The 18058-nt window shown below is 36.0% G+C and overlaps 1 long non-coding RNA gene across 2 annotated transcripts in view; it reads right to left on the reverse strand.

Annotated features, from left to right (window-relative positions):
* Positions 1-2913, reverse strand: part of LOC122736295 — a 47681-nt gene extending 44768 nt beyond the window's left edge. For both annotated transcript variants that reach the window (XR_006354185.1, XR_006354184.1), the window contains exon 1: positions 2850-2913. This is a non-coding gene — a long non-coding RNA (uncharacterized LOC122736295). The remainder of the gene's footprint in view (positions 1-2849) is intronic.
* Positions 2914-18058: the final 15145 nt, after the last annotated feature.

Here is an 18058-nt window from a genome sequence, read left to right on the forward strand (position 1 = left end):
CTAAAAGATTCTGACCACAGGTGTTAGTGTCTATCAGCTGCTTGGCTTCATCAGCACATAGTTGTCACTAGGTAACAAATAAATGGTGCTCACAGCTGGATTACTCAATTCAAATGCTGAAAACTTATAACAGAATGTGCAATAGTGTAATGCACAACAAAATAATACAGGAGAATGCAACAAATACTGATGAAGCAGGTGCTTTGATTAAAGAATTTAGTTAACTGATGTGGAAGGTACTAAGTTTAGATAAAATTCTCATTCTGCACTCAAGGAGTAAATAGAGGCAGAAGTGCATAGTGGAAATAATGGTAGACCCAGAGTCAGGAGAGACCACATTTGGAATGGCACCTCTGACATTTGCTCATTGCATGAACATGGGGATGTCTCTTAATCATGCTGAGCCTTGATTTCTTCCTCATTAAAATATGAATGAGGGTAAGTATTGCATGTGCCTTTCATAGGATTATCCTATTATGAAAATCAGGTGAAATGACAAGTGGTGAGCAGTAGATAAATGTCATTATTTATAAAAACTAATAGGCCAATAAGACACAAATATACAATAATACATGAGAAGGACATTCAAATACTATAAAACTGAGAGCTAGATGAGGTTAGGAGTTAAAAAAAAGTTACTGTATCCTTTAAATATGGTATCTGGGAGGAATCATAAGATCAGATGTTGGGTGGATCCTCTCTGGTGAATTTTTGGGCTGGCATGAATGGTTTGTGTCTACTTCATTAGAGAAAATACCTACCTACATCAATAACATCACAGATCCATCAGTGTAATTGAATTTGAGTAAAGCATGTTCAGTCAACAGCTTAAGTCTTTTTGGGAAATGAAATGAAAGTGATGTAAGTAGTTAGGTGCTACAGGCTATGCCACTTTCTACATAATTGGTTGAACTGTTTAAGAGATATAGCAAATCCCAGCAAGACATGTCTTTATAAAGGGAATTGATGATTATGGAAAGCACAGTGATAAATTGTAAGAACTTACTCATTAGTTATTAGGCCTTTTTTCTAAGGCTCTAAAATTTCTAAAAGAAGTGGATCCCATTGACTTCATATTTTATTACTATGTAGAGAAGTCCCCCCCCACATTCTCTCTCTCTCTCTCTCTCTTTCTCTCTCTCTCTCTCTCTCTCTCTCTCTCTCTCTCTCTCTCTCTCTCACACACACACACACACACACACACACACACACACACACACACACACGATTTTCCTTGCTCTTGTAAACTATTGTGATTGCTACTGTACAGATGAATATAAAAAAATTGATTTACATATTTATATATAGACATTGATACACTTTCAGTCAATAAGGAAACTTTATCCCAAAACAATTCAATGAAGATAGAGCTGAAACAATATTGATTTATTTTCCCCTCTCTTTCCATTATCCCTAATATGCAATTAGTCACCAAATCCTATTGATCTTCATTTGCAATGTCTCAGATTTATCTCTTGCTTTCAATTCCCTCTGACTTAGAAGCTAGTAATATCTTTCATCAAGACACATCATGACTAAAGAATCTTTGTGTCTCTGCCATATAGACTTTTAAAATCTATCCTTCATACCATTGACAGACTAGTACTTCCTGAACTTGCTGTATGCTAGTGATGTGACTAGGCAAATCAATTATGTACCCTCTCAGAACCTTAGTGTCCTTGTTACCAGAGACAGCTAAAGAGAAAGTGAGAGGGCCCTGAGCTGACTCTGATCTGTTCAAGTTAGCACTCCCAATTGGCCCATATTGTTCAAGTACCACCCTGTTTTCTCTAGGACAAAATTCAATCTTCTCTTTGTCAATGTAAAATCCTTCAAAATGTGGCTCTATCCTATCTTCCTGATATAGGATTATTGCACATCAGACTTCCTGTGCTCACAGTTTTGGTCAGTTTGGCCTTCTTCCTTTTCTCTGTATGTGACACTTCATTTTCTCTCTTTTATTCTTCACAAAAGCTATCCCTATGCTTTGGATAGTATACCCTGACTCTTTGAATTCCTAAGTTTCTTCAAAGGTGTCAACTTCTAAAGGTGAACTATTCTCACCTTTTCAGTTCCCTTTCTTCTACATTGGAAGTTTCTTGATTATTTTTGCATATTTTTCACATTTGTTTGTTGGTATAGATATTTATCACCTCTCTCCCCTTCCAAATTAAAAAAAATATGCTCCTTTTGTGCCAGATATTATTTCTTTTCTTGCCTTTTCTTTTTTCTTTCCTTTACTTTTCTCTCCTCTCCTTCCTTGATTTTCCTTCCTTTTTCTCTTCCCTTCCTTCCTCCTCCTTTTTTGTTTTCTTATGGATCCACAGAATTCTACTCCAATGTCATAACAATGAAGGAAATAATGAATGGGATATTTATTAAGTGCTTATTATGTGCAAAGCACTAAGCTAAGTACTGGGGATATCCCCGATCTCACATTCTAATGGAAAAGTCAACATAAAGGGAGTATTATAATTGCAAATCTCTTGGGGAAAAAAAAAGCTCAAGGTACTTATGGCACAGAAACAAAGCATATGTTAATACCTCTTCTTTAATGTCATTTTCATTAATAAAATGATACCAATTTCAGAAGTTTAATCATTTGCCAATACCAAGGACTTTTATAGTTAAGAACTTTCTTTGGAGGTCTTTAGCAGTTGTTACTGTATTGCATACAGGAGCAGCTGCCGGGCTGTATCTCCATAGGCAATGTTTCCTAGGATGATTCCAGAGGGTTCTGTGATAGATGAATTGCTATTCCCAAGGGTCTGAGTTTCAGGGGCCTGGGTTGTTTCCATAAGGATTGGAAGGGAAATGGTGGTCAAAGTGATGATGGCAGACTAACTTACCTGCTACATGCTGCTTTCCATCATCCATTTGTAGTACTTCAATGCTTTAGTTAGGCTGGTTTGTCTGTTTTGTGTAATGTTATAAGAAAATCATATGATGAATATGACTCTGAGTCCTCAAAGTAGAGTATAAATTTGGTGAGGGTTTATCATGATGAAAAAGTTTCCAGTGTACATTCAGCATCAATCTGTGTCTACTGTACAAGAACCAGGTCCATTACACATATAGAAGAACATCATCAGTGGTTAGTGAATTAATTGACCATAATAATCCATGAAAAAAACAGATTTTAAAGGAGCATGCAGTCTATTAAAATGTCCTTCTGATTTCATAGTGATTATAGAACAAATTGGGGCAGATGATGCTAAGTGTATGGTTTTCAAAACATCAAATAACATTAACTTAGTGACAGAACTTTAAACATAAAATTTGCATAATGACCAACAAATTGACATAAAAGTTAAATAACTTAACCACCTCAATATTGATAATCTCATGATCAAAGAAATTTCTTTTTGTGGGGCAATGGGGGTTAAGTGACTTGCCCAGGGTCACACAGCTAGTAAGTGTCAAGTGTCTGAGGCCGGATTTGAACTCAGGTACTCCTGAATCCAGGGCCGGTGCTTTATCCACTGCGCCACCTAGCCGCCCCTGATCAAAGAAATTTTTAAAAGGAATTTTCAGTTAAATGGAAAGATTACTCAGAGGTTTTCTTTGTAGAGGCAAATAAAATAGTTGGCAAATTTGGTTTCAATATGCACACAAAGAAGACAAGAAATACAATTTAATTGAATTATCTTATCAGGTATAATGTACTCATAATAAGCATAAGCACAGAGAGAGCTATGATGAAACTGCAACAGTTTTTTTTTTTCCACAATTCCCTCTTATAAAGCTTTGAGAGTTAGAGAAATTCTACAACAAAAGTGATATCTTCAAAATCAAGTCAATGCAATCAGTGATATTCTATGACTTCAATGTGATCAAGGAAAGAGATATATTGTTGAAAATATATTAGAAAACAAGCAGATATGAATGTAGCTCAAAGGTTCTAGACTATCCAAAGCCTTGTGCTAGCCTATATGTAATACCTTCTTCCATAAGGGTGGGAAGGCACTAAGAGTGACTGGCATGGAATCTCCCCACTCTCTCTCTCTCCTATCTCTATCTCTTTGTGTCTCTGTGTCTTTCTGTCTCTCTGTGTCTATCACACACACACACACACACACACACACAAAATTGACTATTGCTCAATTGATGGAAAAAAGTTGGTTATAACTATGGGAATAACATCAGAAACAGTTACCTTTATTCTGTTAAACATTTGTGTATTTATAAAAAAATCAAATTAAAAGAAAGACTAATGTGAAAAGACTACTGAAATTCATTTAATTCTATTTAGTGAGATTAGCCCTTGGTGCTGAGTATTGAAAAATTTGAAAAAGGGTAAAATATTTAATTTTATTTTCAATATTTCCTACACAAGTTCATGTAAATCTAAGTCATATAAATGTCACAATAATAATAATAATAATAATAATAATATCAAATATATAAGAATCAACTAAGTCAATAAACTTTGGATATCACTGTGAAAAAGAAGAAGATAGGTCAAGATGGCAGAGAAAAAGAAGTAACTTGCCTAAGCTCTCCCTAAATCCTCTCCAAATACCTTCAAATAATGCCATAAGACAATTCCTGGAGCATCAAAACCCACAAAAGGATACAGTAAAATCATTTTCTAGCCAAAGACAGCTTAGAAGGTGTGCAGGAAAGGTCTGTGGTACCAGGGTGAGAGTGGAGTGCAGCCCAGCACAGGCTGTGCCAGCACAGATCCAACCCCAGAGCAGATGCAGCTCCACTGAACCAGGAGCATGCCTCAGGAGCCTCTGAATCAGCAGTATAAGTCAGGCCACAGATGTTAAGGGGGTTTGAACAGTTGAATAGAAGGAGACTACATGGGTCTCTTTGTTAGCACTGAGACAGGACTCTGTTGTTTTGCCCATACTCATACCCAAGTCACAGGGTGGCAGTCCCAGGCAGAGGAGGAGCATAAGCACATAAGAGCTTGTAGCCATAGTGAAACAGTTCTCTGTTCATAGTTCCAAGGCAGAAAAGTAGGCTTGTGGTTGCTTGCAGACCAGAGCACAGACAAGGAGAGTAATAAACTTACCTCTCCTTAAAATTATAACCCTTGAAAAAACTAAGGACTTACAAATTCCTAGAAGTATCTCTGAAAACAGCTACACAAATCCCCTGAAGCTTGAGACAGTGCTCCCTCCACACTGGAAGCAGTGCCCCACTTTATAAAAGAGTTAAAAGGCAAGAATTAGGCCAGGAAAATGAGCAAAGAAAAAAACAATACTGACTCTAGACTCAAGAAAGTTTTTATGGGGAAAAAGAAGATCAAAATCCTCAGAATAGGATAACAAAGTCAAAGCTCCTCCTAAATACAAATCTTCTAAGAAAAATATGAATTGGTTTCAAGCCATAGAAGTGCTCAAAAAGGATTTTTTAAATCAAGGAAGAGAGGTTGAGGAAAAAATGGAAAAAGAAATGAGAATGATGGAAGAAAATCATGAAAAGAAAGTCAACAGCTTGGTTAAAGGGACACAAAAATTATTGAAGAAAACAACACCTTAAAAACCAGACTGGGCCAAATGATAAAAGAGGTACAAAAAGCCAATGAAGGAAAGAATGCTTTGAAAAACCAAATTGACCAAACAGAAAAAGAGGTAAAAATGCTCTCTGAAGAAAATAACTCCTTAAAAATAAGAATTGAGCAAATGGAAGCCAATGACTTTATGAGAAATCAAGAAATGATAAAGCAAAACTAAAACAATGCAAAAATGCAATGGGAAATATCTCATTGCAAAAATAACTGACCTGGAAAATAGATCCAGGAGAGATAATTTGAAAATTATTGGATTATAAAGCACTGGCCTTGCATTCAGGAGGACCTGAGTTCAAATCCAGTCCCAGATACTTGACACTTACTAGCTGTGTAACACTGGGCACGTCAGTTAACCCTCATTGCACCCCCCAAAACAAAACAAAACAAAACGAAACAAAACAAAAATGAAAATTATTGGATTACCTGAAAGCCATGATCAAAAAAAGAGCCTAGACATCATCTTATTAGAAATTTTCAGGGAAAATGACCCTGATATTCTAGAATCAGAAAGAGATCCCAAAATGAAAACTTCCAGGAATATTATGGACAAATCCCAGAGCTCTCAGGTCAAAGAGAAAATATTGCAAGCAGCCAGAGGGAAGCAATTCAAGTATTCTGAAGCCACAGTCAGGATAACATAAGGCTTAGCAGCTTCTACTTTAAAGGATTGAAAGACTTGGAATATGATATTCCAAAGAATTGGGATTATAACCAAGAATCACCTACTCAGCAAAATTTGTATAATCCTTCAGGGTAAAAAATGGGAATTGTGTGAAAGAGAGGATTTTCAGGCATTCTTCTTCTTCTTCTTTTTTTTTTTTAAGTGAGGCAATTGGGGTTAAGTGACTTGTCCAGGGTCACACAGCTAGTAAGTGTTAAGTGTCTGAGGCCAAATTTGAACTCAGGTACTCCTGACTCCAGGGCCAGTGCTCTATCCACTACACCACCTAGCTGCCCCACTTTCAGGCATCCTTGATGAAAAGACCTAAGCTGAATAGAAAGTTTGACATTCAAATACAAGACCACAGGGAAGCTTAAAATGGTAAACAGGAAAAAGAAATCATAAGGGAGATTAAAAGGGGGAATGATTTTACAGCCAAATACAACTTAGAAGCTCAGCAGGAAAGGTCTGTTGCACCTGGGTGAAGGAGGAGCAGAGCCTAGCACAGGCCACACCTGCACAGACCCAGCCCCAGGAAACCTTGAGTAAGCCTTGGAAGCCTCTGAATCAGAAGTGTCAGCAACTGCTTCTGGAATTCTTAGCCCACTGAGGGTATGGGGGTCAAACAATTGGCCAGAAGGAGATTACAGGGATCTCTTTGCTAGCACTGAGCTAGAACTCTTGTTTTGCCCATACTCTCATCCAGGTCACAGTCTTGGGTGGTGGTCCCAGGCTAGGAAAGAGCACAAGAACCCTGGAGTTTGTGACCACAGTGGAGTGGGAATATATTCAAAATTCCATGGCAGAAAAGCAGGCCTGTGTTTGCTTGCAGACCAGAGCACAGGCCAGTAGAGCAGTAATCATACCTCTCCTTAAATCACATTACCTTGAAAGAACTAAAAACTTTAAAATAAATTTCAAAATATAAATAGTGGGAGAAGTATGGTGAGATAATAGTTATATGAAAAACTATATGGGGGCAGCTAGGTGGTGCGGTGGATAGAGCACTGTCCCTGAAGTCAGGAATACCTGAGTTCAAATACAGCCTCAGACACTTAACACTTACTAGCTTTGTGACCCTGGGCAAGTCACTTAACCCCAATTGCCTCACTAAAAAAACCAAAAAACAAACAAAAAAAACTATATGTATTTTTAGTAAACTGCAAGATATACGTGGGTGAATGGTTCAATATGGAAACTAAATAAAATAATATTATTTTAATCTTTGATTAAAAACAAAGTAATTTTTGAAAAGAATGAAGTGGTAATCTTGCTATTATCTGCCTTAGTCAGACAACATCTGGTATATTGCATTCTTGTCTGGGTATCATGCTTTAAGAAATTGGCATGTTGAAGGAGTGCAGAAAAGAAAAACTAGGAATGGTGAATGATCTCAATATCATGACATATGCCAGTGAATTGAAGAGAGTGGGATGGGATGTTTTATATTTGAGAAGGTTTTTTGGGGGTAGCCATAAATACCTAGCATTTTAAGAGTTATCATATGGAAGAAAGATTAGGCTTATTCTGTTGAAGTCTTGAAGACAAATCAGGAGCAATGGGTATATAGTAGACCGAAACTAAATTAGCTTAGTCCTACCCTGGAGTTATGAGATTTAAATGCAATAAGGACTCCTGGACCAGAAAGTCCAATTAAAACCAACATAAGTAATGAGTAATTACAAAAATTAATTTCATATTAAAAGTATATAAAAGTAACTGCCCTCCACATTTGCAATCAGTAGGTCAGAGAAATAAAGGGAGCTCCTTTTAAGCCGTTAAAACTCAGCAGTTGCCATGGTAACCAATCACTTTAGCATTCCATGTAAGTAGTAAAAGCTCAATAGTCACCATGGAAACCATTTAGGTTGGTATTCCTCTCAAGTAGTAAAAAATCTGCTAGCATTCTCTTGCCCACTTTTTCCCAAAACTAAACCTCTTATGGGTAAAAAATTTACTGTCTTCTTAAAGGGATGGCCTGTTGCTCTGTTTGTAGAACAAATGTTGAATGAATAAATTCTAATTTGAGCTAGCTATAAAAGGAAAAAATGGGAAAGATGAGCAGAAAGCAGAGCAAAAAAGGACAATATGAATAAGTTCTGGTTATGTTGGCAGATGTAGATGGAACCACACCGTCAATAAGGCAAGGTATGATATTCAGGCTATCTTTTTTGAATATCAATTCCCAGCATAAAACAAATATAATGTCTACCACAAGATTGGGGGTGGTGGTGGAAATTCTTCTCAATTAAAACTATCTCAAAGTCTAATCAAGTGCACTGCAGAAATATTTTCCCAATTCTAGCTTTTCTAAAATTCTTCAGGCAAACTACTTGTCAGGTGTTATAGAATAGAAGATTTTCACCAAGGCTTTTGTAGATGATGAATCAAGTTCCTTCTATCACTCAGATTATGTGCTTCTTTGATTCATGAAATACTTATGTTATCTACCAGTAACACCTACCTTGGGCATCTGGAATGTATTCCCATGGAATAAACATTTATATAGGGATATAACACCCACTAATGTTCTATCCAAGCTCCCTCACCTGAACCTGCCTTCACACTGATAAGTCTGGGTATTCTCAGAGAAGGATTATGACCAAGGCTGTACAAATTATTCTCTCAGGGATATAGGGCTTACCCTGTTGTGGGGAGGATTAGCTCCACTCCTTTACTTATCACAACATATCTCCATCTTCTATTGGCATGTCCCCTATTTTCAGAAAATCAATACAATGATGGCATTTACTCTTAAACAACAAACATATATATCTAACGATAAGGCAGAAATGAAAGTAAATGGAGTAATAACACAGTAAAATATACACATAAACCTGTGTTAACCACTTCTACCAATGCGCAGAATATCTTTGTTGGAGAATGGACAAATCAGAAGCTTAGAAGAATGATAGAGGCAGCAAGATAACTCAATGGAAAGAACACTAGGCCTAGAGGCAGGAAGACCTGATTTCAAATCTGACTTCAGACATTTATTAACTATTTACTCTGAGGAAGTCATTTAATCTGTTTACCTTGGAGGCAACTAGATGGCTCAGTGGGTAGAATATTAGGCCTGAAGTTAGGAAGACCGGAGTTTGACTTCAGACCCTTACTAGCTATGTGGCTGAAGGGTTAATTATGAAATCAGGAAGATCTTCCCTGTTCATGAGAATATAGACTTGCTGGGACCCTTTAGTTTTTTTAATCAATCAGGATGATTGATACATTTATTTTCTTCCTCGAAATCCTGGCCTGCTTCCTTGGAACAAAACAGAACCTTTGCAGAAGTTTGGAAACAGATAAATGTATTCCAGTCAAAGCAGGATGTTCGTCCTATCTCAAGGGCTTGGCCGGCCTTTGAGAAAGGAAGATAACATCTCTGCTGGTTAAGCAAGCAGTTGACTTAATGTATTCTTTGTTTAAAACTGTATATAAGCCTTTACTGGGAAGGTGGTTTTTGGAATCTCACCTGTGGAGAGGATGCTCTGCCAGGGACCTCTTTCCCAGTCAAGACTCTAGAAGCTGTGAACCAGCATTCCACAGCTACAAATCCAGATGTTGGTGCTTCCCTGATTTGGTGATGTATGTCTTTTATTACTGTAGTTGTGATTGGAATTGTTATTGTGTCTTTGTTTCTCTATTTCTATGCCTCTGAATCTCATTGTCCTTGTTTAACTCGCTATCCTATAATTAATAAAGTTCTTGTAACTCTAGAAGTGTGAGTGTGCTTATTTTACCTCACAAATCTCAAAACCTTCATAATACAGTGGCCCTGGGCAAATCATTTAACCTCTGTTTGCCTTAATCCACAGGAGACAGAAATTACAAACTATTTTATTATCTTTACCAAAACAATCCCATGGAAAGTATTGGCATGGTATGGTCCACAGATTCATGACGAATCAGAGAAGACTGAACAACTGAACAACAGTAATCAGGAATACACATGAGTAAGGATGATCCATACTCAGAGTCAATTAACAGCTATGGACTGTAGGAGCTGATGTTGTTAACCTCTTCTTGAGCAATGTTTACCTTACAAAACTACTCTCTGCTAACAGTTCCCATTCTTATCCTAAACACTATCCTGAAAAAAATTTGGTCTTTTACTTTCAAAATTATGATAGAGTGACAAGCTATTTTTATTCACAATTACCCTTAATAAGAAACTGGGATTTCATTATACAAATATTATGAAAAGCTGCTTTATAAGACAGAGAACTGCAAAGCTTCTCAGCTTAGCTCTCTGATCAATGAAGATAAGCCTGACCAACTCTTCCCTGAACAGGTTGCTGTTCACTGAATCATTTCTACTTATAGCGAAGCTTTTATACAACCTTTCTTTTCACTTCTCTCTCTTCTCATCAAACTGAATAAGGCAGTAGAGAGAAAGGACTTTTACCATTCTGAAGTTGTTCATGTTGCTGCAGAAAATTTCAGCTTTCCTTCAATTGGAAGGCTAACAGATTTATCCTATCCACAAAGTTATGCTTTTGCTTTAACTAGCAGCCCTGTTAAGTACAATAGCCGAAGTCTTTTTGTCTGCTGACTATTCAAGGTAGTCTTCTTACTAAGAACCAAGAACCTGCTGCATTCTTCGTTACTCCAGTTATTATATCCCCTGATGAAATTCTTTCTGTTTTTAATGGCTCAAATTTAAGCCTCCTCATTTTTTTGGAGCAGGGAATAAATGAGGATAGAGGAGGGAGTTTGGTATGGATAGTAACAAAGAGATCACAGATCCAGGTGCTTGTATTTTATCACTGTATTCATTAATGTGAAGCATGATACACTCTGTTACTGTCTATATTAAGTGGAGTAATATTTTTGGAACTTACCATTTCTCCAATCAAGAAAAAACTGGTAATTTTGTAATTTGGCCAATAATATGGGAAACTAGATATTTTCTCCAATCCTCATAATCTCTCAAACCTCTGCAAAATAAAAATTATGTACAAGAGGCAAACTAATTTTATCTGTTTTCTTGGAAGAACATCAATGAGGGAACAACTTAATGAATTAAGAATAGAGAATGTTAATCCTCAATAATTAAAACATCTCCTCAAAACCCCCTCCTCTACCAAGCATTCACATTTTGTTAGAGTTTCAGAACAAGTTGTAGGAGATTGTACTTGGAGATCTACTCAGTAATTCCCTTGCTGCTGTAGTTTCTTTTCCCACCCTTATTCTCTCTCTCTCTCTTTTTTTTTTTTTTTGGCCAGGCAATGGGGGTTAAGTGACTTGCCCAGGGTCACACAGCTAGTAAGTGTCAAGTGTCTGAGGCCGGATTTGAACTCAGGTACTCCTGAATCCAGGACTGGTGCTTTATCCACTGCGCCACCTAGCCACCCCCCCACTCACCCTTATTCTCACTCCACTATTCTGAGACAGCAAGGAACAGAACTCAATTGTACCACTTCCCAATTTATTTAAAGGAGGTGGAAGAGCAAAAAGTCTGAAAAATTATCTTTTTAAAAAATAATAAAGTGTTATTTAAAGTTTTGAGTTCCAAATACTATCCCTACTTCCCTTCTCTCTCCCCTCCTTTAGACAGTAAGCAGATACAGGTTATACATATACAATTATGTAAAACAATACCATATTATTAATTTCCTATTAGAAAATTTGAATAAAAGAAAAAAATGAAAGTGAAAAATAGCATGCTTCAGTCTGTGTTCAGTCAATATCAGTTCATATTTATCTCTTAATATAGATATATTTGATTAATTTGCTGTGCTGAAGTGGATAACTACCAGATAATAAAAGAATAGTAAGAATTGGGTCAGGGTGCCAGTGTTCTATTAGGAGTAAAGGAAGGGGTAATGGCAACCAGGTAAGATCAGATCAATGCTTAGAAAAATCACTTTGGGTAGAGACTGAGATCAATGGAAAGTGATGGGAGGAGGCTGAGACACCTTATTTGCAACTAGGTAGTTAGGTGGTACAGTGGTGATTTCTGGGACAAGAATCAGGAAGACCTGAATTCAATTCCAATTTCAGATATTGATTGACCTTGTGTTCATGGGCAAGTCACTTAACCTCAACTGGATTCAATTTCCTTCTCAATAAAATAGTGATATTAATAGTATTTACCTCAGTTTTTGTTTATTTTAATGAAGGTCCAATGAGATATTTTAAAGCACTTACCATGTAGGCATTTATTAAATGCTTCTTCCCGTTTGCTTCATGTCATTAGTGCATACATATTATGTAACATATATATTACATATACCATCTATGACACATTAACCTTATATAGTATATATTCCATATGTAACAACCAAATTTTAATAAACATTTAAATAAAAGTGAATGAATGAAAAGGCATTCATTAATGCTTTCTATATTTTAATTGGTAAAGAGGTTTAGGGAGTCCATGATAACTGTATTCATAAATTTGAAAGTCTGTCAGATGGTAGAGGACCTCAATTTTGTTCTCCTTTGCACCAATGGGCAGAGATATCACCAGTTTGGGACCATTATCTTGTGTATTTCATTAAATCACTGCCTAACCATAGTATCTAAGGCACCCCCTCTTTTAAAATGCACATTCCTTCCTCCTTAACCTCCCTCATTGATTCCTTCTAAAATCTGCAATTTGCAATGTGACAAAAACTGAACTAAATGTTATAATACAATAAGACAGATGAACCCTGCTCCCACAGGGCTCACATTCTAATTACAATATATGGATGTGTATGTATGTGTATATACACAAATACACACACACACACACACACACACACACACACATATATATATATATATTTGCAATGTGACAAAAACTGAACTAAATGTTAATAATACAATAAGACAGATGAACCCTGTTCTCACAGGGCTCACATTCTAATTACAATATATGGGTGTGTATGTATGTGTATATACACAAATACACACACACACACATATATACATACATACATATATATATATATATGAAAAGAAACAAACATAAAGTGTTGGGGAGCAATACCTTCCTTTTATTATCCCAAACTGCTATTAATTTTCATTCTTCTTTTGTAGTCAGCCATTAGTTATGTAGTCATTGAAGCTCTTCTAAAAATGGGAATATCAGATGTGCTCAAAAACAAAACAAAAACTTTTGTAATTCTCCTGAAGCAAATATTTAATAATGCCTGGTTCTCTGATCCTCAAACCCAAGAAACTGTGAAGAAGATAAATTGTTTTTTGTAGCGCCTGCATTTCTTCCCATAGGGAATCAATTATTTCTCTTCTTTTTTGTTTTTCATAGTTGGGAAGTTAGAAAAGATCATTAATGTGATTAAGAAGTCCATGAGCTTGATTTATGGGAAAGAGATTGAAGAAAGAAATAGTGCATTTTTGTTAAATGACAGCTAAAGGAGATCATGAAATTGCCCAGACTTTATTTGAGGTGGATGAACATCAGGATGGAGAGAATAATTTAATATTTAATAATTTAATAAGATGATTACTGGGGGAAATGATTGTTCAACAAAAAATATTCCAGGGGCAGTTAACTGGTGCAATGGATAAAGCACTGTCCTTGGATTCAGGAGGATCTGAGTTCAAATCTGACCTCAGACACTTGACATTTACTAGCTGTGTGACCTTGGGCAAGTCAATTAACCCTCATTGCCCTGCACAAAAAAATTTCTAATTTAATTAGACAGCAAGAGAGTCTCTTATAATGGCGATGATTCAAACAACAAATATTTTTGAGTGCCTACTACATAATAGGCATTGTACTAATCATTGGAGTATTATTCTCTACCTGAAGCAGTCTCATTTCTCCAATACAAACATAAAATGGGAGATTATCACAGAAGATTAAAAAACAAAAACAAAACAAAACAAAAACAAAACAAGAAAACTTCTACAGAAGTAACTTCAAGTTAGTAAGAATAAAGTAACATAGGTTTGCTAATTTAGAATTTCCTCTTGGGTGAAATCTAGGATTCTGCCTCTCTTGACTGAGCTGAATTATCTTACTAACAATGGAAGAAATTTTCAATCTGTATTATCATAGATAGATAGACAGACAGAAAGATAGATAGATAATGTGTGTATATAGAAATCAGAAACAATATACATATATATATGTGTGTGTGTGTTTGCATGTATACAGAAATCAGAGAAAGTATACATATGACTGTATAGTCATATATTCATATGCATACTTTCTCTTATTTCTGCTTTGCTATGATTTGGGAACATTGGATTCTTGGTTACTGACCATGTGTGTCTATGGTATTTGGTAGGAAGGAGATCAAGCCTTGGATATAACCCTTGGAATCCTGTTTCCCACCAATAGTAAAATAGAAATCTGAAATTAGATTGAACTTGAATATCTATCTCATCAACTAGACTAATAACACTTAAGGGAGCAGATACATATGAAACTAGCCCAGATATTCCCTCTCTCTAAGGAGAACAGTAGCCTCTGGCCTTAACCTCATTATTCCAATGTTGTCAGGAATTAATCCCTCTCTTGGAGAAGAATGGGAAGAGAAGAGGCTAGAGTTGTCTATTCTACCTCCCTTCGAGCCATATAATGATGCTCTGATGTGGGAGATAGCCCTCACACAGGTAGCCCCTAGCTATTTAGTTGTAGTCGCACCATACATATAGAGTTAACACACATGTGTGCCCATATGCATGCATGTGTGTGTGTGTGTATATATATATATATACACACACACACATACACACACACACACATATATATACACACACACACACATATATATACACACACACACACATATATATACACACACACACACACACAATATTTAAATAAAGTGTAGTTTGGGAGAGAGGGCACTAGAAGTTGAGGGAATCAAGAAAAAATAATTGAGATGATGTTATAATCATTATTATAATGATATGACAGTAATTACTGCAACAACAGTATTCTTATTGCAGTTCAAAATTCAACTATCTGGTGAATTTACCTACCAAGAATGTAATCAAGGAATAAGAAATATGAGTAGTTAAAATATAGGCCAACAAACCTTGCACAAAAAGTCATCTTCTTGACACAGTGAGCAAGCCTTGATTCACAGCTTCTCTAGATTACCTTATATTACTCACAGTTCTGGCAACTTTATATAACTGGTTTCCTAGTCCAAAGATTATGAACAGCAAATCAGAGGGAGGGAGTGTAGCTGTAGGTAAGTACTTTGACAACTCATATTAAATTGAAAGTTCTTTGTGGGCAGGGATTCCATTTTTTTCTTATTTGTTTCCCCAGTGTCTTCTACATTGTAGATGCTTAATAAATGTTCAGACTCCTTGCTTTATGGAGGAAGCTGAGCAAGTAAGAGAATTGAATAAATATCTAGTATCAATTAACAAAGAAAACATTGCTTCATTGTTCTACTATAAGTAAAGTGTGTGTATGTTGACCGTTAGTGTCAGTAATCACAGGATGCAGTGTGGTTGAGTAAAAAGAGTGTTATATTTGTAGTCATAGGGCCTGAGTTCATATCCTGGTTCTATCATTTATAACTTGTGTACACTTAGGAGAGTTACTCTGTTACTCAGTTTTCCAATATGCAAAAAGGGAATAGGAGTAGATGGCTTTTTAAATGTCTCTTCCACTACTAAATCTGTGGTCCTATCAAAAAAAAAATTCTGTTCCTACATGACGTTCTTTGCTGTGTGTGGTGGTAGGTTGAATGAACTGATCATTTTTAACAAAGAAGAGAAGATTTTGATAACTTGATTAAAATATTTTAAGATCTTTCACAAGGAAGAGAACCTACATGTATTTTACTTTGCATTCAAGGGCAGATCTCACATACCATCTTACAGTTTCTTCTGAATTCAATTACTCCCTATCCAATCACACTATGTGAGACCCAAACCTTTTAAACTCTTCATATTTCTCCCTTCTTTCCACCTCCAACAGTTTCTTTATGTCTAGTCATATGCATATTGATAGCTCCTAGTAATATATATTGTCTCTCAATATTTTATCTTCATAAGAGTTTGGGGAGGCTCAACAAATGCTAATTTGAATTATCTGATAACAGCCTGCCAGCAAGGGAGATAGGAAGATAATGAAAATCAGAGAATCATTAAGAGTGCAACATTTATTGTAGGGAAAAAAGAACCTTCAATATCTCAGCAGTCACTTTGGGCATCACTTTTAGACACTCAGTTACTTATTTTCCTTAGTATTGATATTGAGACATGAAGAAAACATTATTTCCATTTTCCTCTATGGAGAAAGGAATAGAAGTGATACACATATACATACATATTTATATATAATCTCTATATACACATATTTATATATCTACATATACACATATGTATTAAATTGGTTTACAATTATGTGTAAAACATTTTTTATATATTTTTTTATAAATGAGTTCTGAATTCTCTGACTCTCACCCTCCCCTCTCCCTTCATTGAACAGACCAAAAGTCTGGGATAGGTTATACATGTACAGTCATCTAAAATATAATTCCATGTTAGTCATGTTGTGAAAGAAAATAGACAAAAAAAAAACAAGTTAAAAATGCTTCAATTTGCATTCAGACTCCATCAGGTTGATAGCCTTTTCTAAAATTATAAGTCTTTCAGAGGCAGCTAGGTGGCACAGTAGACAAAGCACTGACCCTGGGTTCAGGAGGACCTGAGTTCAAATCCAACATCAGGCACTTGACACTTACTAGCTGTGTGACCCTGGGCAAGTCACTTAACCCTCAATGCCCCACAAAAGAAAATAAAATAAAATTATAAGTCCTTCAGAATTGTCTTAAATCATTATATTACTGAGAATACCTAAGTGATTCAGAACTGATTAGCATACATTATTGCTGATACTGTGTACAATATTCTCCTGGTTCTGATCAATTCACTTTGCATCACTTCATGTAAGTCTTTCTGTTGTTGTTTTTTTTTATGTTGTAGTGAGTAATACTATATGTGATCACCTTATTTCTGTCCCAACTTGAGAGAAAATAAGCTGAAGTTTCCAATATATTTGTTACATATAAATTAGAAGCTTTAGCACCAGTTTTGGGCATTAAGCATTTATTAAAGCATACCAAATATTAGTAAAGAGAGAACATTTGGCTCAGAAAGTTAAGAAGCCTATCTACTCTAGAGGAGAGATGAGAGTTCAGCCTGGCCTGCTTCTTCCTCCAAGCCCTCCTCCACGAGCACATGTAAGACCCTAACTGAGAGTGCAAGCTTTCTCTGGGTATGGAGAAGAGGTGGTCCTTTTACACTGCTTCAAGCTAATTGGCTAGTATCACCCAATTCCATTGGTTCACTGGACTTGAGGACATTCCATGAGCAGAATGTGCTGAGGTCAGAGTTCAGAGAAAACACCCCTTGAGGGCCAGGCCTTCAGGTAGGTATGATTCCAATCAAATTAAGTCCAAGTGTGTCAATCAGAAAAGTCAAACCAATCAATCTTAATATAATCCCCTCAAGCTTCTGGGTATCCCCAAACCCATTATTTTCTCACAATATCATCCTCATAAATTCTTATAACACAACAGAATTCCATCACAATTATATGCCATAACTTGTTCCATGATTTCCCATTGTTGTGTTAAAAGGTATGCACAATTTTGTAAACTTCAGGATATAATTCTAAGTTGCTCTCCAGAATTGTTGGGTTAGTTCACAACTCAACCAACAGTGCATTAGTGTCCTAATTTTTTCACATCCCTTCCAACAACAATTATTTTCCTTTTCTGTTATTTTAATTGATTTGATAGGTGTGATATAAAATGGATAATTTTAATTACATTAAATTTAAAAGGTTTTGCACTAACAAAAATCTCATAGCCAAGAGTAGAAGGAATTCAGAAACCAAAACTATTCATATATTTGGTCATTTATCAATTGGGGAATGACTTGTATAC

Source organism: Dromiciops gliroides, chromosome 1 (genome assembly GCF_019393635.1).
Source record: "Dromiciops gliroides isolate mDroGli1 chromosome 1, mDroGli1.pri, whole genome shotgun sequence".
Classification (NCBI taxonomy): Eukaryota; Metazoa; Chordata; class Mammalia; order Microbiotheria; family Microbiotheriidae; genus Dromiciops; species Dromiciops gliroides.